Source organism: Vombatus ursinus, unplaced genomic scaffold, assembly GCF_900497805.2.
Source record: "Vombatus ursinus unplaced genomic scaffold, bare-nosed wombat genome assembly UNPS02014807.1, whole genome shotgun sequence".
NCBI classification, from domain to species: Eukaryota; Metazoa; Chordata; class Mammalia; order Diprotodontia; family Vombatidae; genus Vombatus; species Vombatus ursinus.
Window position 1 is genome coordinate 46,900,602 of NW_020954585.1, and position 24,152 is coordinate 46,924,753.

Consider the following 24,152-nt stretch of genomic DNA (forward strand, 5'->3'; position numbering starts at 1 on the left):
CCATTTCCTTTTCTAGCTCATTTTAAAGATGAGGAAACAGAGTTAAACAGAGTAAAGTGATTTGCCTGGGGTCACATAGCTCGGAAATGTCTGAGGCCAGATTTGAACTCATAAAGATGAGTTTTCCTGACTCAAGGCCTGGTACTGTATCTACTGCACCACCTAGCTGCCCTCGATAGGGTTTGGTAACATTGAGAATTGTGGGATAGAAGATAATACCAAGGTTTAAAAACATGGTGGTGGGATATCCAGTTGGGGTTGTCTTTGTAAGGGGCTGGAGATGGTAGATCTAGAGCTTTGATTAAAAGTTAGACTAGAGATTTTTTAGGGGTCGTGGTTGAAGGTCTAGGAGAGAATTAAGTTGTTCAGAGAGGACAGCAAAGACCAGAAACTTGGGTGTCAGGAAGAGGATGAGGATCCTGTGAGGAGAAAGAAAAGGAGTAGCTAGAGAGGTTGGAGGATCCAAGAATTTATTGTGTTTTTCCACCCAAGAAAAGGAAAGAGTATCCAGAAGTTGAATGTGATCAGCAGTGTCAAATGCTGCAGAGAAGATAGTTCATTAACAATCATTCAAGAAACTTTAGGTGGGTTGGTAGACCCCTGATCAACTTAGTTTCCCCAACCTACTTGATGAAATTACAGGTAATAACATATAAGGATTTTCCCCTTGGAGACTTTGAAGTGGCCAGTTTGTACGTTGTGAAGCCTCTTTTGGACTTTGGCTGTGTAAGGGAGTATAAGGAAGTGTTTATGTTTCTCTATTCCTTTAGGAGGTGTGAAAAAGTTCCTCAATCAACTTGACCTAATTATAGTGCAATTAATCATTGGCTAGCTGTAGGATCAGTCCTGCCATTGTTGCTTTAAAAAGCAAGAGGAAGCTTTGAGGAGTCAGACATCTCTTGCATTTGAGGAAAGAGGTAGCTAAGGAGAAAGGATCTAGTTCTTGAAAGGCAATTGCTAGTCACCTTTTTTCCTTTTTGCTTCTTCCAAAGTGCAGGGGGTTGAGCGAGTATTTCTTCCTCCACTTCCCTTCAGCAGTGGTGTTTTGCAGCAAAATAACTTGCCTAGGAGGAAATGCTTATCCGGTGGAGAGTAGTCCCAGAGAGACCAGCTATCAATTCCAGTTGAGCAGCTATCAATTCCAGTTGAGCTTTGGAGAGAAGTAGGCCCAGGGAGCCCAAAAGAGCAACCTGGCTTCTTCACTGCCAGAGGTGTGAGTTGCCTTGGCTGCATGTATTTTCTATGTCTGTTGTGTCTCTCCGTTAGTGTTCTGTGTGTTCCTGTACTTCTCACTTGTGTGGTGGATATTTGTGGGAAAGTGTTGCCTATGTTTATGACAGTAACGTTGATGTTGACGTATGACAATAACTATTAACCTTGATGCTACATGGCTTCAGTAAACCAGTGCGTTGGCTTTGAGCTGATTGTGTCAGCTGGCTGACTATTAAAGGTGGGTTCTTGGGAGCTGTAGTCTTAAGAGTGTGGACCCAGAGTGAATGCTTCAGACCTGGGTCGTTGTCTACTAGGTGATCCAACCTGCCATTGTGTGTTGAGAGAGTAACCCAGAGGGAGCACTGTAAAAATTTTATTAAGAGTTTATCATGTGCAAGAGTGATATAAAAGCAAAAAGGAAATATTCCCAACCTCATGGAGTTCATGTAAATATGTAAGTATGAAATAAATACTGGAGTTTTGTTTATTTGTTTTGGTTTTCTGTGTTTTTGTTTTGGGTTTTTGTTTTTTGTTTTTTTTTTTTTTTGCAGGGAAGGGAAGTACTAGTATTTTATACTTTAGGAGGAATCTAGGTAAGGCTTCACGTAGGAGGCAGTTTGAAGCTGAGCTTCAAAGGAAGCTAGGGGTTCTAAGAGGAGGGGAAGAGTACATGCAAAGCTTGGAAGACAGCTAGTATAAAGGCATAGAGATGGGAGGTGTAGCATCATATAGGAAGAGCAGCAAGTAGGTCAGTTTAGCTGGAACAGAGTATGTAAGGGGGAGTAATGGGAAATCAGTCTGGAAAGGTAGCCTGGAACCAAACTGCAACAGATTTGAAATGCCAAATAGAGGAAATTGTATTTGATCCTAGGCAGTAGGAAGCCATTGAGGCTTTTTGAGCTGGAGAATAAAATGGTCAGATCTGGGTTTTAGGCATATCAGTTTGTCAGCAGTGTGGAAGATGAATTGAGGAGGAGAATGATTTAAAGCAGAGGGGTCAATTAGGAGGCTGTTGAAATAATCCAAGTGGGAGATGATGAGGGCCTCAATTAGGAGCATAGCAGTGTGATTTGAGGAGAAAGGGACAGATGTGAGAGATATTGTAGAGATAAAAATAATAATAGTTGTTCATTGGATATGATGGATGAAGGAGAGTCAGTTGATGATGCTGATATTGCAAATCTGTGTGACTGGGAGGATAAGAGTGTTCCTTTCAGAAATAGAGAACTTTGTGAGAGGGGTGAATTTTAGGGATAAGATAGTTTGGGACATGTTGAGTTTGGGATGCCTACAGCACATACAGTTTGAAATGTCCAGTAGCATTTGACTATGGAGGACTGGATTTCAGTAGAGAAAAGAGGACTGTATATCCAGATGTGAGAATCTTTTTACTCAAAATGAGAATTAAATCCATGGAAACTAATGAGGTCACCGAGTGAGAGAATATAAAGAGAAAAGAAAATACAGATAGAATCTTGGGGGTATATCCACGTAATACAAAGGAAATTGAAGAGCAGCCAGACAGGAGGAGAAAACCAAGAAAGAGCAGTGTCACAAAAACCCAGAGAGGAGAGAGTTTCCAGAAGCAGAGGGTGGTCAATAATGTTAAATTCTACATACTGATCAAGAAGAATGAGTACTAAGAAAAGGCCATTGGATCTGGTAATTAAAAGATCATAGGTAAATTTGGAGAGAGTGGTTTCCTTGGAGTGAGGATGTTGGAAGCCATATTGCAAGGGGTGGAAAAGTGGAGACAACCAGTGTAGGCAGCTTTTTCTGAGAGGGTTGGCTATGAAAGGAAGACGAGGACAATAGGGTTTTTTTTTCAGGATGGAATAAATAACTTAAGACAATAGTGTTTTTTAAGGATGAAAGAGACCTGGTTATATTTGTAGGCAACAGGGAAGACCAGTGGATTTGGAGAGAATGAAGATTAGAGAAAGGAAATGATTTTGGGGGCAGTCTGCAGGAGGAGATGGGATTAAGTGTATGTGTAGAAGTGTTGGTTCTGATGAGAAATGCTACCTCTTTGTTGGTGACTGGAATAAAGAAGAAGAGAGTGGGAGATAATGTCAAGGGTTTTTGTGATGTGACCCTTAGGCAGGCTTATGAGAATACCTTCTCTTTTTCTTAATAAATATGAGTTGAGGTGCTCCACTGAGAAGGTGGGGGCATGAGGGCCTGTGGGAAGTTTGAGGAGTGAAGAAAGGTTTGGAGTAGGCTTTGTGGGGAACACAATTGAGAGTCTTTTGTTGTTCAGTCATTCAGTTGTGTCTGACTATTTGTGACCCCATGGACCATAGCATGCTAGGCCCTTCTATCCTCTACTATCTCTTGAAGTGAGAGATAGTAGAGTTAGAGAGATAGAGATAAGAGAGATAGAGATAAGTCTATCCAAGTTTTATATTCATTGTTTCCATGACACTGCCTATCCATCTCATTCTCTGCCATTCCCTTCTCTTTTTGCCTTAAATCTTTTTCAACATCAGGGTCTTTTCCAGTGAGTCCTGTCTTCCCATTACATAGCCAAAGTATTTAAACTTCACCTTCAGTATTTGACTCTCCACTGAGAGCCTGAATTAATTTCCTGAAGTATTGACTGATTTTATCTCCTTGCTGTCCAAGGGACTCTCAAAAGTCTTCTCCAGCATCACAATTCAAAAGTGTAGCTTCTGTAGCACTCAGCTTTTCTTATAGTCCTACCCTCACAGCTGTACGTTGCTACTGGAAAAACCATAGCTTTGACTGTATGGACTAGTCTTTAGGGAAGAGTAAAAAAGATTGTGCCCTGTGGCTGTGAGCCCAGTTGAGCTTAGGTAATATAAATTTGTAATGGACCTGGTTAGCACTGTTTGCATGATTTAGGAGTGGTAGAACACACTTAATACAACTTAATTTCAGGAAGCAAGAGAGTGTTAACAACTGGTAGGATCAGGAAAGGCCTCATATTGTAGAAGGAGTCTTGAAAGAAGCTAGGGATTCTAAAAGGTTCAGCTTCTCTCTCTCTCTCTCTCTCTCTTTCTTTCTCACATTCACATAAAATTGTAGACAAAGAGCTGATGCAGCACTAATGGAAGACTACCATCACCCATGAAGCAGAGCAGTGGGGTTCTCTAGACTATGGAAATGAGGATATTTATCTGAGTTACCTGAAGAGTAATGAAGGACAGAGACCCAGGAAAATTAACTCCAACTTTGCCGTACCAAGCAAGTATATGGGGAAGAGAGCTGTCCTAGGCTTTAGGTTATGTCCTGGGAGCTGGAACCATTACATTCAGACCTGTTTTCACAATTTATATAAATAAGGTTATGCACCATGCAATTGTATTAGGTAAAATTAATTTGATTTCCTGGCTTTTTGCAATGATAGCAGTCCAGGAAGAGAAAAATTAGGTGGTGAGGATTATTTTGGAGGTGCAGATTAGCACATTGGGATAGTGATCAGGAGGAGGGAAGAGCTAAGGAATTCAAGAGTGAATAAATCATTAAAATTAGTTCTACCACTCCTATAGGATCAAGACTGAGTATTTTTGAAATGGTTTGGAATGGTGTTGAGAAGAGTACATTGCTAATGTGGTGGCATCAAAAGACCTAAGTTTGAATGGCTGTAATACTACCTAAATGGCTTTGGACATATAACTTATGAGCCTTAGTTTCCTCATCAATAAAATGTTGATAATAATACTTGCACTACCTAATTCAAAGGGTTTGGTGACAAGAATTATCAGCCTTTAAACTCTTACATAAATTCGAGTTATTTAAAAATAAGAATGAACTGAGTAAACATTAATAACAGGCTTGCTGTGAACTTCATTTACACCCATAGTTACTTGAGCAAGAGCCTAACTGAACAAAATTATAAGTAGAGAAAAATTTCTCTCAATTAAGTAAGGCATTTGTAGTAATGCTTTTTACTAGCTTCCTAGACACTTATCCTGACAGTGCTGTTGTCAGTCAATCTTCATAGTTCTGTATAGTCATGTTGTGAGGGTATACAAGTCTTAAAATGATTTGGCAAAAATCACACAGTACACAGCTTAGAATTCTCTTTCCCATAACCACAGCCCAAGAGCTGGCCAATAAAAGCATTCTAACAGGTGACTTAGGTAAGCCAGGGAAAATGGAAGTCAGTGGAAGTCTTGGTTCTGGAATCTCTCTCAACTCTGACACGTTCGTTTTGCAGGAGTTATGAAAGAAAATGTCTTCCTATTAAGAACTATTACTTTTACCCTATGGATGAATTTTTAGAGTGAATTTTGAGTCTTTAATGTGCAGGCCATTTTTTCTTATTTCCCCTGAAGATTTTTTCTGCAGATTCTTCATTCTGACCTTTTTCTTTGAATTTTAGAGACCCAGGTTGCCAATAGTCTGCTTTAGAGTGAACACACAGCTGGAACTTGTTTCAGTCTTCCCCGAAAGATGAATAGTTATAAACTGACATATTAAGAGGGGGCTGTTCACAGTGTTGTGATAAGGGCAACCGTTATTAATATACCATCTGTGGGGGTGGCTGGGAGTTAAAAGGCAGAGAATAGGGAGTGGCATGTACCATTGCTTGTCAAGAACTTAAGACAGGGCAATGTGAATTATATCATAAGAAATTCTTGGGAGATAGGTTTCTGGGGAAGGAGGGCAGTGTATCTTATGGTTGTGTGGGAGATCAGATTTTGAGTCCCATCAAATACTGAGGCATACATTAACTCAGAGAAAAAAAGTCCAATGTGATGTGTTTTGGTAGTCCTCATCTACCAGTGATTTACAAAGGAGTGATTTCTCCATCTCAGAAGTGACTTGTCAACAAGCACTTATTTTGTGCCAGGCATGTTGCTAGATGTTGGAGATACAAAATACAAAAAATAATAAGATTGGCTTGGCCCTCAAGAGATTTACATTTTACTAAGGAATATGACTTGTTCACAGATAAGTAATTGTTGGCTATATACAAAATAAATTCAAAGCAATTTCAGGGCAGAGGTGGGATAATAACAACTGAGAGAATCCTGAAAGATTTCTTGAAGAAGCTTGTCTACCTGAGATAAACCCTGAAGGACAGTAGGAGTTCCAAGAGTCAGGGATGAGGAGGGAGAGCATTCCAGGCACAGGGGGAATAGCCTGTGCAAAGGCATGGAGACAGGAGATGAAGCTTCATGTATGGAAAAGATTGAGTTAGCTGGTCTGAATGCAGAGTGCGTGTGAGAGAGAAGCAAATGGAAGTCAGGCAGGAGAGGGAAGATCAGGGCGTGTTTATAGGCATCAGGGAAGGATAAATGGATAAAAAGAGGTTGAAAATTAGGGGGAAGTAGACTTAGACAAACATAGACATGTATCTTTCCTTATGTATCTCAATAAGCTCACAGTGGATATTTGACCTGAATATTGAAGATTATGTCATTTTCAAAAATTAGAAAAAAACATCAGGTACCTTTCACAGCCATGATTGGGGGAAAACACTTAACTAAGTAAGGGATGGAGGCAATCGTAAAAGATAAAATAGTTTCAGTTACATGAAATTGAAAAACTTTAGCACAAACAAAATCAATGCAGGTAGAATAAGAAGGGAAACTGTCAATAAGGGAAAATAAAATTTTGCATCAGATGTCTCCGAAGGTTGTTTGTTATCCAAGGTATGTTGGGAATTAACACAAGTATATAAGATCAAGAATCCTTCCTCAAAGGAATGTTAACCAGGTCCACTACAGATTTATAGTATCTAATTGCCCTCACTGCAACAAAGCAATTCTTTTACTTCTCCCTAATTGATTCTCCATCAGGCTCTCATTATCCCTTACCCTCTTCTCATCTGAGGTCCTCCCCTCATTCTTTACTCAAAAGATCAAGGCATTTGACTTAGACTCCCTCCTCATTTCACAGCTCATTGACATGACATCATCTTTCATTATATTTACTCTGTTAATTCAGTCTGAAAGGGTGGTTCCTTCTTCTTGCCAAGATTAACTCTCTACAAATACTATTTATCGCATTCTCTCCAGTCTTCTCCAGCAAATTGCCTCATCTCTTGATAATCTTTGGTCTCTTCCTTTCTGCTGGTGCCTTTCTTGCTGCCTTGAAACACACCCAAGGCTTTCTCCTGCTAGAAATCATTAATTGTTATTAAATTGTTAAATCTTTAATTAATCTATTAATTGTCATATCTGATGTATTTCTCAGTTTTTATCTTTTGAGACCTTTCTGCAACATTTACCACAGTTTATCACTTTCTTCTCCTCCTAGATGCTCTCTTCCCTCTGGGTTTTCATGACACTGGTTCCCCCCTTACCTGTCTGATTTGTTCATCATCCAAGTCACCCCCACTAACTGTGGGTAAACCTCAAGACTCCATCTTAGGCACCCTTCTCTTTTCTCTATACTCTCACTTTGTGACCTTATCAACTTCCATAGATTTGTTGCAGTCTCTTTGCCAAAGACTCTCTAAATCTGTATATTCAACCTTAGTCTCTCTTAGCTTCAGCTCTATATCACCAACTAAATGCCTGTTGGAAATTCCTATTTCAGTGTCCCGCAGACATCTCAAGCTCACCATGTCCAAAATAGAATTTGTTGTTTTTCCTCCTAAACCTACTCTTGTGAATTTCCCTATTACTGTTAAGGGTACTACCTTCATTCCAACACTCAGGTCTGCAGCCTTGGTGTCATCATCATTCCTTGTTCTCTTTTCACCTCACATATCAAACTGGCTGCCAGATCTCATCCTTTGTGTCTCCATAATGTTTCTTCTATACATCCTTTCCTTGTCACTCAAATAGCTACCACCCTAGTTCAGGCCCTTATCACTTGTCACTTGGACTACTGCAGTTGCCTCCTTTTTGGTCTTCCTGTCTCAGACCTTCCCATTCCAATCTGTCTTTCACGCAGTGATTTCACACAGCCTAAGTGATTTTCTTGAAAGGCAGATCTGACTGTCACAACCTCCATTGACCCCCCAATAAAATCTAGTGGTTCCCTATTACCTCAGAGATCAAATAGAAAGTCTTTTCTTTGGCATTTCCATTTCTTCATAACATGACTGCTTTCTATCTTTCCAGTCTTTTTACACATTACTCTTCTCCCTACATACTGCCTTTTTGCTTTTCTGCACATATGACACTATCTGCCATCTTGGTGCCTTGGTACTGGCTGTCCCCCACATCTGGAATGTACTCCTTCCTCTTGGTAACCCCAGTTCTTAGTGTAGTGCTTGACATAAAATGTGGGCCAATTACAGTAAGTAGTCAAAAGTTATGAACAAATAGTTCTTGAAAAAAGCTATTAATGCTTTGAAAGGTTTTTTAAGATCCCTAATAGTAAGACAAATATAAATGAAAATGATTCCAGTTTCCTTGTACACATAGTATATTGCCAAAGGTGACAAAAGATGGAAATGATCACTGTTAGAGGGGCTGCAGAAAGATAGGCACACTGGTATACTGTGGGTGAAGCAGTGAACTAGTCCAGCTGTTCTAGAGAGCAATTTGGAATTATGCCCAAAAAGTGTCTAAAATGTCTCAAGACATTTTGATGTAGAGATCACACTGTTAGATGTATTACCCTAAGGAGGTGATGAAGAGCAAAGTTGAAATAGAGACTTAAGGGTGGCATAAAGGAAAGGGGGCTGGTCTTGGAATAAGGAGCCCTGGATTTGAATCCCTCTTCACATGCCTACTACCTATGTTACTATGAGCACATCACTGAATCTTTTAGAGCTTCAGTTTCCTCATCTGTGAAACGGGGATATTATTATTACATGGTTTTTGTAAGGAAAGTGCTTTGCAGACTTTCAAGTGGTATGTAAATGTAAGTAGCCATAGTGTTACAGTGTCAGTTATTTCTTTTCTGAATCTGCTCTTCGAGGCCCTCTGTAGTATTATCCTGACCCTAATCTTTTCAGCTCCATACTACCAATAACAATTAAATCGCATGAATCTCTTTTTGAGAATCAATAACAGGTTTTTTACATTTGCAGAGGAGTAATATTTCTAAACTATATCATAGTATTGAAAGAGGCTTGCAAGTTGTAAGCTTGTAAATACATTAAAGGCAGACACTTTTTTTATAGACAGACGTGTATTTTTATTTCTTTTGAGAGCTCCTAGTCCCTGCAGTGTTTATAGTAGGCATAGCACTCAGTGAATGCCTAGTATGTAACCAAGCTAGCCTGGTCCCTCAGGTCTACACAAGAGCATGCTGTAATCATCCATATAGAGTTAGCCCTGTGTTTGAAAATCTTAAGGAAAGGAAATCTACAGTTGCCTACCCTATTTAAAAAAAAAAAACTCATGTAAGAAAATTCTTCCCTTTTTTCATGAAGAGTTTGAATTAATTAAGCTTAAATGACTACTGGTAGTATATCTTGAAGCCCCAGAGAGACTGCAGTTTGGAGGATGATGCTGAATTGATCTCTAAATCCACATCAGGGTGGCTGTATCTTCCAGGCCCAAGTAATTCACCTTTTATAATGAGTTGTCTTCCTTTCTTCAACTCCTGCCCTTATACTAAAGGACTTCATTATACATGTTGACACTCTTTCAAACATCGTAATCTCCCAGTTCTTCAGCCTTCTCAAATCCTGCTCATTTAAACAACAAACTTTGATTAAAGACCCACTGTGCCAGATATTGGTGATGCAAAGACAAAAATGAAATTAAATAATACTTGTCCTCAATAGTACTTGCTCTCAAGGATCTTACATTTTATTGGAGGGGATCACATGTATCTATATAAATATGTGCAGAATAAATACAAAATATATAAAAGATATTTCAGGAAAGAAGGGTGCTAGCAATTGGGGGATCAGAAAAGGCTTCATGTAGAAGGTAGTAAGTGCTTGTGTCGAATCTCCAAGGGGAATGATTCTTTGAGAGGGAGGAAGAGAAAATTCTAGACAAAAGGAATGGTTGGAGATGGAGTGCTATTTGTGAATGTTGAGAGGTGAGTGAGAAAAGTAGAGGTAGTGAGTCTATGTAAGTGAGGAAAGTGAGAAAGGAGTGATATAGGGTGATAGCTGTAGGGGCTTGTAAGGTCTAGTGAAAGATTTTTAAGGAGGGGAATGACTGGCATTTTTCTAGGCAGAGAGGAAGAACTATTAGGAAGATATTGATAATCAGGAAGATGATTGATGATAGGAAGAGATTTAAGAGAGAAAAGAGATGATTGAGGGGACAGTATGCTGGAGGTAGAGGAAGGGATGGGATCTAGGGCATATATAGATGGGCTAGACTTGGCAAGAAGAAGGACTGCCTAATTATAAACTAGGCTAGAGGAGGAAAGAGTGTGGGGGATGATTTCAAGGAGTTTTTAGACAAAGAGGAGAGAAGAAGGACCTCATAGCAAACAGTCTCCTTTTTCTCAGTAAAGTATGAGGCAAGTTCCTAAAGTGTGGGATGTTCAGGGAGAGAGGGGAGAAGTTTGGAGCAACCTTTCTGGAGAGTGGGATAGAGAATCATTTAGGAAGGAATAAAAGGATTGCTTTGCTATAGTGAGGGCCCAGTAAAAATGAGAGAACAAATATTTAGCGGACTCAGTCAGTTTGGTTGTATGATTTCTTCTGGCTCTATTCAGCAACACATGAGTAGGAACCAAAGTGGCAGATGATGGGAGTAATCCAGGACTGGAGTTTGGCAAGGCATGAGTGGCCATAGGACAAGGAAGCAAAGTAGAGGATTGTAGAATTGAACTGGTTAATCACATGGTTGAATTTGGGAAGGGAAGAAAATGAAATGAGAGTAGGGATAATGCTTGAGACCATACTGAGGAGTGGAGGGATTGGAGGTAAAGAGGAGAACAAAGAACATGTTTAGGAGTGATAAGGCATAGAGAGAAATGGAATGATATGACGTTATGATCAGCAAACCTTTATTTATTTAAGCATCTACTGTCAGAGGAATGTGATGGTGAGATCTAGGGTATGACCATCCCAATACCCTTAGTCTCCCTTTAATGATTCCTTTCCTGTTATCTACGTATATGCTTATCTCCCCTATCCTTTAAAAAACCATTCCTCATTAGACTCTACTGCCCCCTCCAATTTTGGTTTCTCCTCTCTTTTTAATCCAGATTCCTAGAAAAAGCTGTCACCTGCTTCAATTTCCTCTCCATCTCTCCTCAACTCCTTAGCAGTCTGGCTTCTGACCTTCTCACTCAACTGAAACAGCCCTCTCCAAAGTTATCAGTAATCTCCTAGTAGCCAGATCCAATGATTTTTTTTTCTCTGTCCTTATTCTTCTTGACCTTTTTGCTGGTGATTACTTTCTCTTTCATGGATAATACTCTTCTATCGAGGGAATGGGGGGAAGGGAATGAACATTTATATAGTGCCTACTATGTGCCAGACATTATGCTAAGCACCTTTTTGGTAAAAATATCACATTTTATTCTCACTACAACCCTGCAAGATAGATGTCATTATTAGCTCCATTTTGTACTTGAGAAAACTGAGGCAAAACATGTTGAGTGACTTGCCCAGGGTCACACAGCTAGTAAGTATCTGAGGCTAGATTTGAATTGAAGTCTTCCTGACTCCAGGCCCAACACTCTATCCACAACTCTCTGGGTTCTTCTCCTACCTGTCTTACACTCCTCAGTCTCCTTTGCTGTGTCTTCCTCCAGGTCAAGCCCACTAACCATGGTTATTCACCAAGGATGTGTTCTGGCCATCTTTTCTTCACCTTCTATTCCAGGAATTCTTAAACTTTTTTTGTGTCATGGTCCCCTTTGGCTGTCTGATGAAGACTTTGGAAACTTTTTCAGAAAAAAAAGTTAATAATAATAATTGAAGGAAATGCTAAATTTCATTTAGAGGTTGGTGAAAATAAAGATGTAATTTCTTCCCCATCCAAGTTTATGGACTCCCTGAAATCTGTCTACAAACCTCTTGGGAATCCATGGACTCCAGGTTAAGAACTTCTGCTCCATACCATACCAGTAGATGGTTTCATCAGCGCACATGGGATCAATTATCATCTCTTTGATAATAACTCTCAAATCTATAATATTCATCCTCATCCTTTCTCCTGAACTTCTGTCCTGGGCTTCACCAACTGCCTGTTGAATGTTTTTAAATGGGTGCTCTATAGACGTCTCAAACTCACTACGTCTAAAACAATTCTTTTATCTTTCCTCCAAAATCCACCCCTCTTCCAAATTTTCCATTTCTGTTTGAAAGCAACACTTTCCTCTAGTTTCCCAGGTCCATAACTTTGGGGTTAGTCTTACTTCCTCACCCTCCTTCACTCCATATATCTAATTAAATGCTAAAAGCTATCATTTCTTCCTTCATAAAAATCCAGCCCTTACTTTAATTTAGGCCCTCATCACCTCTTGCCTTGACAATAGCAGTGGCCTCCTCATTAACCTCCCTGGCTCAAGTCTCTCACCTCTCCTATATTAGTCCTCTATATAGCTGGTAAAGTGATTTTCCTTAAGTCAGGTCTGACCATGCAACTCCCCTAATTCAGTAAACTCCAGAGGCTTCCTATTGCTTCTAGGATTAGCTATAAATGCCTGCATTTGGTTTTTAAAACCCTTCATGTCCTGTCCCCAACCTCCCTATCCTGCCATATTTTATATTACTTTGTTTCTGAGTTCTAAAGTCTAGCCAAACTGTCTTGCTGTTGCTCACATGTGGCCGGGTGCATCTCTAGTCTCTGTGTCTTTTTAGTGGCCATTCCCCATGCCGGGAGGACTCTTTCTATTCATAGAATTCCTTACTTTCTTCAAGATTCGGTTTAAGCATTGTTTTATATGATGTCCTTTCTGATCCTACCACCATCACCACCACCACCACCAACTACTAATATCATCTCTCCCTGAACTACCTTGTATTTAATTTTGTATTTACTTAAATCTGTGCATGTTTTCAGCTACCCCCATCCTTCCTCCCAACACCCAAATGTAAGTTCCTTGACAGCAGGGACCATTTTGTTTTTTACTTTGTATTCCCAGCTCTCCAAGCATAATGCTTGGCAGGTAGTGGGCATTTTTTAAATGCTTGTTAATAGATGTTCACCTTCTACATTGTTCATATGTTAGGTATTTTACAAAGTTTTTTATTTGCACTACATCAATACTTCTTTTTTATCTGAGTGTTCATACTAGCTCTTGCCCATGGACTTTAGCATAGTTACTCACCTATTCTTTATTTCCAACTTCCTTCTTTTACCCTCCCCAGGCTAAAGCCAAACTGCATGGTGAAAAGCAGCCTATTGACAAGCTCCGTCTAGAGGTAGGCAAAGTCTACCCTTAGGGTACACTGTACTATTCCTTATCTCAGGAACAGTTAAGGCAGTCTTTACGTGCTTAGGTACAACTTCTGGTTTCAGCCTTAGAAAATTCTCTTCCCAGCACACCTAGTTTTATCATACAGATTTTCCTTTGCCATAGTCCTACCAGGCTCTATTTCCATCTGCGACCTCCTAACAAATAGCTTAAGAGTTTTATCTGCTCAGTTACTGTTATCCTAATTAATTTATTAACTGCCTGGGGGAGGGGGGAAAAGGGAAGAGAGTTATTCACTCACAGAGTCATTAATTAGTATGAAAATCTCCAGATAAAAGATGTTTATCTGGGAAATAAGAATTTTCACTGCTTTTTTCCTTCCTCTACAGGAGGAACAGGGGAATTCATAGAAATTTGCCTTTTTAGGGAGAGTTGGATATATATTGGACACTTACCATTTATCTGTTGTAGATAGAGGCCAAAAATTCTATGAAAGTAAACATATTGGTCCTCGATATTCCAGTGGGTGGAGCATACAGGTGTTAGGAATTAATCAGCCTTGACTGTAATGAAGTTGGCCAGGATGGAGAGGAAACTGAGCTATAAGAACAGGGTTGGGAATTAGTGTGGGTGGATGCTCGGGCACTGTGTGTAGCAGCCAGACAACTAAATGGAAATGTGCTAGGGGAAAACACAAGCAAGCTTTGTGCAGTTGCCAAATAGAGAGATGTGTCAGTCTATTCATTACAGGATTGCCCAGTTGTTTTCAGGGTAGCTGCTTATACATTGTGATGTGTTGTTACTGTGTGTTGGCACGGAGATACTTGAGTACACAAAAAGGTTACTGTCCAGTTATGGGAGGAAAAGCATCTTTGTAAAATTAGTACCTTGTCTTTGTACCCCTTTGTTCCATGCTGGGTCAGTTTTGTGAAGTTTTTAAAATACTTTGCTGACACTCTTTTCTTCTTATCTGTCACTGCCCATCAATTCACTTCTTTTTTCCCTCCAAGTAAAATCCCTCCTTGATTAAATGTATAATCAAGCACAACTATTGGCCAAGTCTGAAAACGCATGTCTTACTCTGTATCTTGGGTTTGTCACCTTTCTGTTAAGAGGTGGAAGATGTTTTTTATTATCAGTCTTTTGAAGTCATTGTTGGTCTCTGCTTTAGTTAAATTCTAAAGTATTTTATAGTTGTTTCTTCTCAGATTATTGTAGTCATTGCATAAAATGTTCTGGTTCTGCTCATTTCACTGCATTAGTTCATACAAGTTTTATCATATTCCTCTGTGTCATTTCTTATGGTGCAATAAAATTCCATCAAATTCATATCATAAACAGTTCAGCCATTTCCCAGGTGATAAGGACCCACTTTATTTTCAGTTCTTTACTACATTGAAAAGTGATACTGTAAATATTCTTATACATATATGCCCTGTTTCTCTGTCCGTAACCTCCTTAGGATACATGAATAGTAATAATATTGTGGGTTAAGTTTAGTAATTTTTTGAATATAGTTCCAAATTCTTTTCCTTTCCAGAATGGTTGAACCATTTTACAACCTCACCATTAATTCACTAGTGTGTACTCCCATAACCCCTTTAACAATTGGTATTTCCCTTTTTTGTTACCTTTGCTAATCTGAAAAATGTAAGATGAGAACCTCAAAGGTATTTTGATTTGTATTACTCTTACTAGTGACTTGGAGCACTTTTTAAAAAAAATTTTTTTTTCCTTTTTTTTTTTTTAAGGATTCATTAATTTATTTTTGTTTTCAACATTCACATTGGAGCACTTTTAATATGGTTGTTGATAGCTCACATTTCTTTATTTAAGAACCACCCATTCATATTCTTTGACCACATTGGGGTATAATTCTTATGCTTACATATTTGTGTCAGTTCTTTATGTGTCTTGGCTGTTAGACATTGATCAGAGAAATTTGCTTGAAATTTTTTTTCCAAATTATTTCTCTTGTGATTCTAGCTGCATTTGTTTTGCTGATGCTTTTTAGTTTTACACAATAAAAATGGCTTATCTTTTAATTATAATTTCTATTTCTTGTTTCAGTAAGAATTCTGTGTAGCCATAGTTGTCCTCCAATTTTTTATATGATATTTATATTTAAGTCATTTATCCATTTGCCATTTATTGTGCTGTGTGAGATAAGGTGTTGATCTAAACAACCAAGCTTTGCTAGAGTGTTTTGCAGTTTTCCTAGCAATTTTTATCAATCTGGGAGTCCTTATGTCAGTATCTAACGTCCCTAATCTTTTCCATTAATCAGCTTGTCTGGTTTTTAACCAGTACCAACATTTTTAAAATGGTTATTGCTTTATAGTATACTTTGAAACATGGCACTGCAAAGCTCCCTTTATACTTTCTTCCCCCCACACCCCATGATTTCCCTTGAGATTCTTGACTTTTTGTTCCTCTAGTTATATTTTGTTATTATTTTGTCTAGATGTAGAAAACAACTCCTTGGTAGTTTGATTTGGCACTAAATCTGTAAATTAATTTCTGTAATATTGACATTTTTATTATATTGACCTGGTTCAACCATGAGCAATCAGTATTTTAATTATTTGTCTTCCTTTATTTTTGTTAAAACGTGTGGTATAGTTGTATTTGTTTAAGTCCTGGGTGTGTCTTGATAGGCTTCCCAGATACATTAAATATCCTCTAGTTATTTTGAATGGGATTTATTTTTCTCTTTCTTCCTCTTGGGTTTTGTTTGTAATATACAGAAGTGCTGATGATTTTTGTAGGTTTATTTTCTATCCTGCTACTTTAAATTATTGTTTCAATTAATTTTAGTTGAATTGCTAAAGTTTTCTAATTAAGCCTTTGTATGATCTACAAGTAGTGATAACTTTTATTTCTTCTTTGCCTCTTTTCTTCTTATGCTTATTTCAGTTTTGTTTTCTTACTATAGCTAGCATTTCTAGAACTATTTTTAAATAACAATGGTGATCAAATGAGATAACAGGTACTATGCTTTGCAAACCTTAAAGCTCTATATAAATGGTGTTGTTATTATTATTGATAATGAAGATCATTGCTTTATCCCTGATCTTACTGGAAAGGCTTCTAGTGTTTCTTCATTACAGATAATACTAGTTCTTGGTTTTTAGTAGATATTCTCTACCATCTTGAGGAAGAGTCCATTTATTCCTATGCTTTCTAGTGTTTTTAATATAAAATTACATTTTATTAAAAAGCTTTTTCTGCATTTCTTGACATAATCACAACTTTTATTTTCTTTGTTATTAATGTGATCTAATATATTTATAATTTTCTTAATGGTGAAACATCCCTATATTCCTGGTATAAATCCAACTTGATCAGAATGGATAGTCTTTTGAATATGTTGCCATAGCCTCTTTGCTAATGTTCAGTATTTTTACATAAATATTTATTAGGGATATTGGTCTATAGTTTTCTGTGATTTTTCTCTTCCTAGTTTAGGTGTCAGGATTGCATTTGTCTTGCAAAAAGAATTTGACAAAATGTCGTCTTTCTCTTTTTTTTTTCCCCAAACAATTATGTAGTATTAGAGTTAAGTATTCTTTCTTTGATTCTGTGTATAATCAGTTCCCTGAATGTATTTTGTTTCAGATTAATCCAAGGAAAAAGTCTGATCTTAGATAAGGTGAGATTAGATAAACGGGGAGATTCCTAGTTTTTGCCTCATGTAAGATGCTAGCATAAGGAATATGAATGATTCTGTAGTGTTTGGGCCAGATGGTTGCCTTATGTTCTGCTTAATGTAAACACCTTAGTTTTAGATTGATGACCCATGAGGTTGGTTATTGGATCAATGCAAAGGGCCATTTTTTCCAGAAATAGAGAGCTCCATTGCTTAATCTGTTGGCATCATAATATGACTACTAAATAACTATTAGTGTCCAAATATGTTTTAATCCTTAATTAGCAAACTTTGGTAATTAGTTATCTGCCTCTTTCCCAGTTAAAAATTCTTCTACAGCACCCATCTAGTTAATAGTAAGTGAAACTTCACGTCTGCTATGTAGACTTTATTGGCAAAACTGGTGAATCCAACTAAAGGAACCTTACCGGTTTGGGCTTCAATTGATGACAAGGTAGATCCTGGATCAGATGCTCTTTTGTTATCTTTTTCAGCTCCATATGTAGGGAACCAAAGCCTTTTTCAGTGCTAAAATGGGGTGGTGGGGGTTGGGAGGGTGATTCTTTTCTTTTAAAGAGAGACATTTTGAAGGGAAAGAGGTGAACTTGCCAAACTTTGACAGAGAGTTCTCCAAGAGAGATCAGCAGCCCAGGTACCCTCCTACAAGTTCTATCTTAATTTTAAAATGCTCTTTCACTTCTCATGTTATTCATGTAGGCTTCCAGTGATTTAAATAGAAAATACACAAGCCAGAGGCCTGTTAAAAAGAATTGAAGAAGTTTCATAGAAATTTTGACTTCCAAGAATACTCATTTTGGCCTTCAGGATAATGCTTGATTGTGTTTTATGGGTGAATGGGTTTGATATAATGTTACTTTTATGTCCTACAAGCTAAATATGTTCTACATATTTAGCTGTGTCATAAGCTAAATAATTCTTTTAAGTCCTTATATTATGGGGCTGTTGTAAGGTTTATATGAAGTAATGTGTGTGGATTGCTTTACAAACCTTACAGGGCTTTATTAAATGTAAGCTATTACCTTAAATCTTAAATAAATTTGGTTTCAAGTATCAGTTGATTGAATTTTTACAGATTCATGCAAAAATAAATAAAAAATAGTTAATCCAAGATATGTTAAGTCATTTAAAAGAAACTTCATTTAGTGCAGTGGCATCCTGTATTTCTACCATATTTATTTTTTACAAGACATACTGAACTTCCTTGGTTCTTTCTCCCAATAGGAGTTTTTACTTTGCTCCAGATAGTTTTACATAACCCTCCAATTTTTAGATCACTTTCTACTTCTGATGGAGTTAAGTAATAGAAATCTTTCAAAATTTTGAATACTTTAAAACACTTTTTCAAAGCTAGCTACAGCATTGGGAGGAAAGAAGAAAAACAGGAGCAGGAGGGTAAAAGCTGAAGGCTAAGGTTATAGAGGGACTTTGTTATGTTCAGGAAAAAAGCTGTGTTTATCTTTCCAGTGCAGCTCAGTAGCTAGTACACACCTTGTGACAGGAGATCTATCTACAGTTAAAAGCTGCTTTTCAAAGCTAATTTTGCCATACAAAATAAATACAGAAGCTTTTCCTCTCTACCAGATAAGGGAACACTAATTTCATTGAATGATAGGGGGAGAGCAATTTTTAGCAAAAATATTTTTACTGTCCACCTCTTCTCCTCTCTCCTAATAGCCCCATTTTATAAGACTGATATAGATAGAAAAGGGAACATTTATTTTCTTCCTGCAGAGTGAACCCCTCTAGCTTTTCTCTTGGACAGGTGAAGAAAGCTAGCCAGAAATAGTTCAAGAGAAAATGAATCCCAGTGTCCTTTTCTTTCTTGTCACTGGTATAAAGTCAGTGTATATTCAGGCCCTGACATAGTTACTCCTAAATTTGAAAGCATGGTTTTGGAGGGTTTTTTTGTCCTGGTGACAGACAGTAAAGTGCCCGACGGATTTCTAGAATAGAGAAAGGTAGAGCATAGTCACATTGAACAACCAAATGGTGGAGCCAATAGGTGTTGTGCCTTGTTTGAGGTACTACCATGTATTCTGGTTTACTTCATTTGTGGTAGTAACCTTTGGGACGTTGGGAGAAAAATTATTTATTTTGCTCCTAAGTCTATATTTTTTATGCATTGCTAGATGTTTGACAAAGCAGGGAAGATACCTGTCATCCCCTGTGGAAAAATGGTATTTCTGCATAGTCGACTCATGATTATTTGGGCCTAACTTACCCAGTTTGCAGACTATCTAATCCCCTCTTTCTCATTCCTGAAAAACTATTTCACTTGTTAATCGGTTAACTTGTCTTTCCAAAGACTGATATCAGAGAGAAGAGATGAGCCTCACACAAGTGCACTTTTTTTGTTGTTTTTATTGGACATGTGATTCCATTGGACTAGAGAAATCCTGATGAAGAAATTCCTTATACCAGTGCACCTGTATTGCACTTTCTAGTCTTAGAGAGCTACCTAGGTCACGGAGAGATTAAATGACTTGCCCAGAGTCACATAGCCGATGTGTTTCAGAGGGTAGGTTTGAACAGATCTTATTGACTTTGAGATTAGCTCTTATGTGAGTTTTATTTATTATTGTTTAATACTAGCAAAAGTTTTGTGAGAGCCTGAAACTAAGAACTATAAAACAGGTCTTTTGGATTATTTGTGGATTTCAGTTTTCCCTGGTTTCCTCTTCCTGATTATTACAAGTAATCAAGAGTTGAGAGAGTACCCATGGTAACCTATCAAATGAGTTGTACTGCATTAAAACTGATTCCTAATATGTAAAGAAGAGACTAAATACTAAATGTTTAGCCTGGAGTGTGGTCTCAAAAGGGCCAAGCACCTTTTCCAAAATCAGACACCCTGTATTGTTTATACAGTATTTATGATGAAGCAAAGTAAAAGAAAAAGAGTGTATTGGTTTTTTTCTTAAATTTGAACAGTGTACACCATGAACACCATGGCTACAGCTGGCATTTTAAAACCCTTACAAAGAAATTATCTCTTGTCACTAAGGGCTTATTCTGCCATTAGGGAGCTTACAATCTAGGAGAGAGACATGACACAAATAACTATTGTTAAGTCCTACATGTTAGGCTCTGGCTTAATAGTATATTCTGATTCAAATCTAAGAAAACCAATACATTGTTTTTCTTTTATTTTGCTTTATCTTAAATACTGGGTAAACAATATTGCCAGTGCTTGGTTTAATCTTGATTCTTTAGGACAGAACCCAGTGTTCTCTGCAGATAGTAGGTGCTTCTTAAATCATGTTTCTAATTTCAATTTTAGGATTATAGATTTGGAGCTTGAAGAGATCTCAGAGGTACCTAGCCCAACCCCTTTCATTTTATAGATGAAGAACTGAGGCCCAGAGAGGTAAAGTAACTTGGTTAAGGTCACATAGGAGTTAACTAGCAGGAATGACATTTGAACCCAGGTTCTCTAACACTTCTTTGTATTGTACTGTACTTCTCCCTTTTCTAAAAATATTTGTCAGAATAAATTTTGGAAGAGTTCACTAGTGCCTATCTCTTAAGAGATCTTAAGATATATTTTATCATTAGTTCTCTGACTGGTAATGAGATGACCTGATTGAAAATGTCAGTGGTACTGAACTTGCCTGGATCTTGACCCCATAACATAAATGTTTAGTGTAGACAACCCAAAACAACAAATCATGCATCTTAAGTCAGGAACCCCTTATCCCTCTCCTTTTGCCTCAGTGAAAGTAAAAGGGTTTCCAGAGTACCCAGGGTTTTAAAACCTGGAACATTTTATAATCAGCATACAAGCTCTATTAGCTACTATTAAAGATCCTGAGGACAGTTGTGTGTTATCTTTTACCTATCCCTGAACAAAAAGTTGGGGTTTGTATCAAAAAGAGTGGAATCAAAACTGTCCTTTTTTCTCCTTTAAGGATGAATGGCACATCTTGATGATATAATAAGAATCAGAGGATCATGTGAAATTGTAACATATATATGTAGAAGAGTTGGAACTGCTTTTATTTTTAAAGCCTGTTTACAAAGAGAAAACTGTAATTTTTACTTGTCATTTAACTGTGAGCAGTCTCTCAACTAAGATCAGAGTATACCTGTGCTTATTGATTCTATTTAATCTCTATGGATTATACTTCATTATTGATGAACCAATTCTTCAAGATTCCCAAGGCAAAAATCTGTCAGGCCTCATTCAGTAACTTTCCATTTATATCCTCTCAAAGGGAAATCCTGATTGTTCCATGTTTCTACCATCATTGCATTACAGATATTTTTATTTTCAAGTGTTCAGTCCAAAGCAACTATCAGTCAAAATATTTCACTGCTGTGAGTAAATTTCATCCAGTAGTTAACAGTATTAAACTTTAATCTGTCTAGGCCTCAACTTGACAGGGTCCCTTTAAGCAGTCAGCAGACCTGAAAACACAGGCTCTGCAGAGAGCCGTTGTCTCTGGTATAGAGAAATACAGTGCATTCTGCTCTGAGTCTTCAGATTTGGAGATATGATCCCATAGGAAAAGCCTGTACTTAGAGATACCTATTCTGCATGCATTCACTGGGCTTCATGCCACATAAAATGAAATTTGGAAATTGAAGAGGAAAAAGGCTATTTTTTTCCTTAAACTTTCCTGCTGCTTTTATAGCTTCATGACTTCTGAAAGGTAATTTTCAGCTTTTCCTCCCTCCTAGAAATCTTTTTTATCTTTATTTTATTTTTTTCTATGACTGGACTACTCAACCTTTTTCCTTGATTCAGAAAAGATTGAAAGATTAAAAATGCCATTTTTACCTTTCCTGTTTTATTTTCCTTTCAGATTTGTGCCTCACAGATAATATTTAGTTTGCACAATGCTATTAGTCCCCGAAGGGAGCTGCATCTGCCATTATTTGGGGTAGAGGACCTAAACCATATGGGCAGAAGGATGATAAACTGTGGTAATTGGGCTGAGAGCTATATGCTGTCCTCAGTCTCACTCTTCTGATTGCTCTTCCAAATTGATATCCAGAAGTTAATTAAGGTCTGCTGTGCAGCAGGCAGACGCTTTGAGATTCCTCATACTGCAGTTTGCAGGTTCAGGCAATTGGCATTCTCACCCTGCTCATTGGCAGAACTGGTCATCCTTCAGTACAATACAGGAAAAGGAAAGAGAGCCATCCATGAGCCCTGTATGGTAAGGAATGAATCTCTTGTCCTTAAGCTTTGTGCCCTGACATTTCTTTTTATTTATTTTCATTTAGTATGGCTCTAGGCAGCTGATGCTGTAGATTTTGATAGGTCATCATATAAGGCCAAAATAAAGCTAAAGGGCATTCTGAAGGAGAAATGAAGCTGAGGATTGAAAAGACAATGCTTAATAATGAATTGGGGGAGCATTTAAATTTGGAGCTAATTTACAGATACTGTGATTTCTCAGATTTTCCAATTACCTTGACTTGAAAGATCTCTGACTTTGTCTTTGTAAGTTCTTAATGCAATATTTTTAATAATTTTGAACTCAATGTTACTTTTATACATTAGAAGAGAAGAGTCAGTCTTAAAATATAATCTTAGGGAATTTGCCTTATTTTCTATACCCCTGACTTCCCCACATCTTCAGCCCCGGGTTTTTGGTAACAAAAGGCAAATAAGGTCCACTGGGCAAGGAGCCAGAAGATCTGGGTTTTATTTCCTAGCTTTGCAATTTTGCGGAGTGGACTTGGGCAAATAGCTGATTCTCTCTGAACCTTTGTTTCCTTATCTGTTAAATTGGGGATAATACCAGTCTTATTTTGTGAATTTTGTGAAAATCAAGTGAAGTAAAATTAAGTAAAAATACTTTGAAGGCCATGAAGCACTATGCAGATGAGAGGTGATGTTATGATGATAGGATAAATGTGATGAATGGATTTTACTTCCTTATGGTGATGGCTTCTGAGGGAAGGATAAGTTATTTACTGGGGATTTTATGGATGCTAAGTATAGGTGATTGTGATAATTCTTGTGAAACCTAGAAAATAAATTGGCCAGTTGTGTTGGTGCTGTTACTGCACCCTGGTGGTAGTTTCAAGGAGAAGCCTTCACATAGATCTTAAAGGCAGGTTTCATCAAATATACTTTGGATCTAGAATTCAGCCATCAGATTTAGAAGCTATTTGAATTTTTTAGGAAATAAAAAGAAAGGGAGGTGAGAAGAAAGCCAACATGCTCTTGTAAGCTGATGCTCATTAAGCTGTGGTCCAGACCCAAATTAGGGTCACTAGACATCTAAAGAAAGACCTTAAACAATCCTCTTTGAAGACTCAAAGAAGTAGCTGAGCATATTTGGCCAAGGGGTTTTGTGGACCTCTGCATAAAAGCCACGGAAGCCAACAGTGTCTTCCCACCTTTTGATTGTGCCTTTGCTTCCAGTCTGGTGAACTTATTACTGTGAGAATTTAATGACAAGTAAATCTTTCAGTATCCATTGTCTTAAGTGAATTCCTCTTTGTTTCAAGCAAATTCCTCTCTGAGATAAAATTGGCAAGTAAGTTTAAGCCCAGTTGCAAAGTTCAAATCTATTTTCTGAGTTGAATAAGGTATAGTGGTAGCTGAAAAACCAAAGAAGCCAGGTCCCTACTATTGCCAGCATTGAATGGTGCTTTTGAAGTGGCATTTTTGAAAGAGTGACTAAGTGTATACATGGCAGGCAACCGTCAATAAGCATGCTTATTGCTTCTCAATTCTCTTTTGTGTGTTGACTTCTCCATCAGAATGTAAGCTCTTCAAAGGTAGGGACTGTCTCTTTTCTTGTATTGTTTAGCAAAGTGACTGATATATAATAAATACTTAATAAATGTTTTTTTGTTTACTTTATTACCAGGACTTGTTGAGCTCTGTCTTAAAGAAAAGCTCCCAGGGCATTATGGTGGAAATGGACAATGGGGATATTTATATGGTTTTCTATATTTAAAAGATCTTCTAGTATCAGAAGAATGATGGTGATACAAAAACGCTAATATTTTGAAAGCAGAGACTCACTCATTTGAGAAGGCTTGTATCAGTTAAAGAGAAGTTTATTTGGTTAGAATGAGAACTAAAAAGATATAATGA

General features: G+C 37.7%; 1 protein-coding gene across 1 annotated transcript in view; it reads left to right on the forward strand.

The window, feature by feature from the left end:
- The window catches only part of RADIL (Rap associating with DIL domain), a 113,827-nt gene that overhangs the window by 20,829 nt on the left and 68,846 nt on the right, over positions 1 to 24,152 (forward strand). The gene's annotated exons all lie outside the window — the stretch shown is intronic.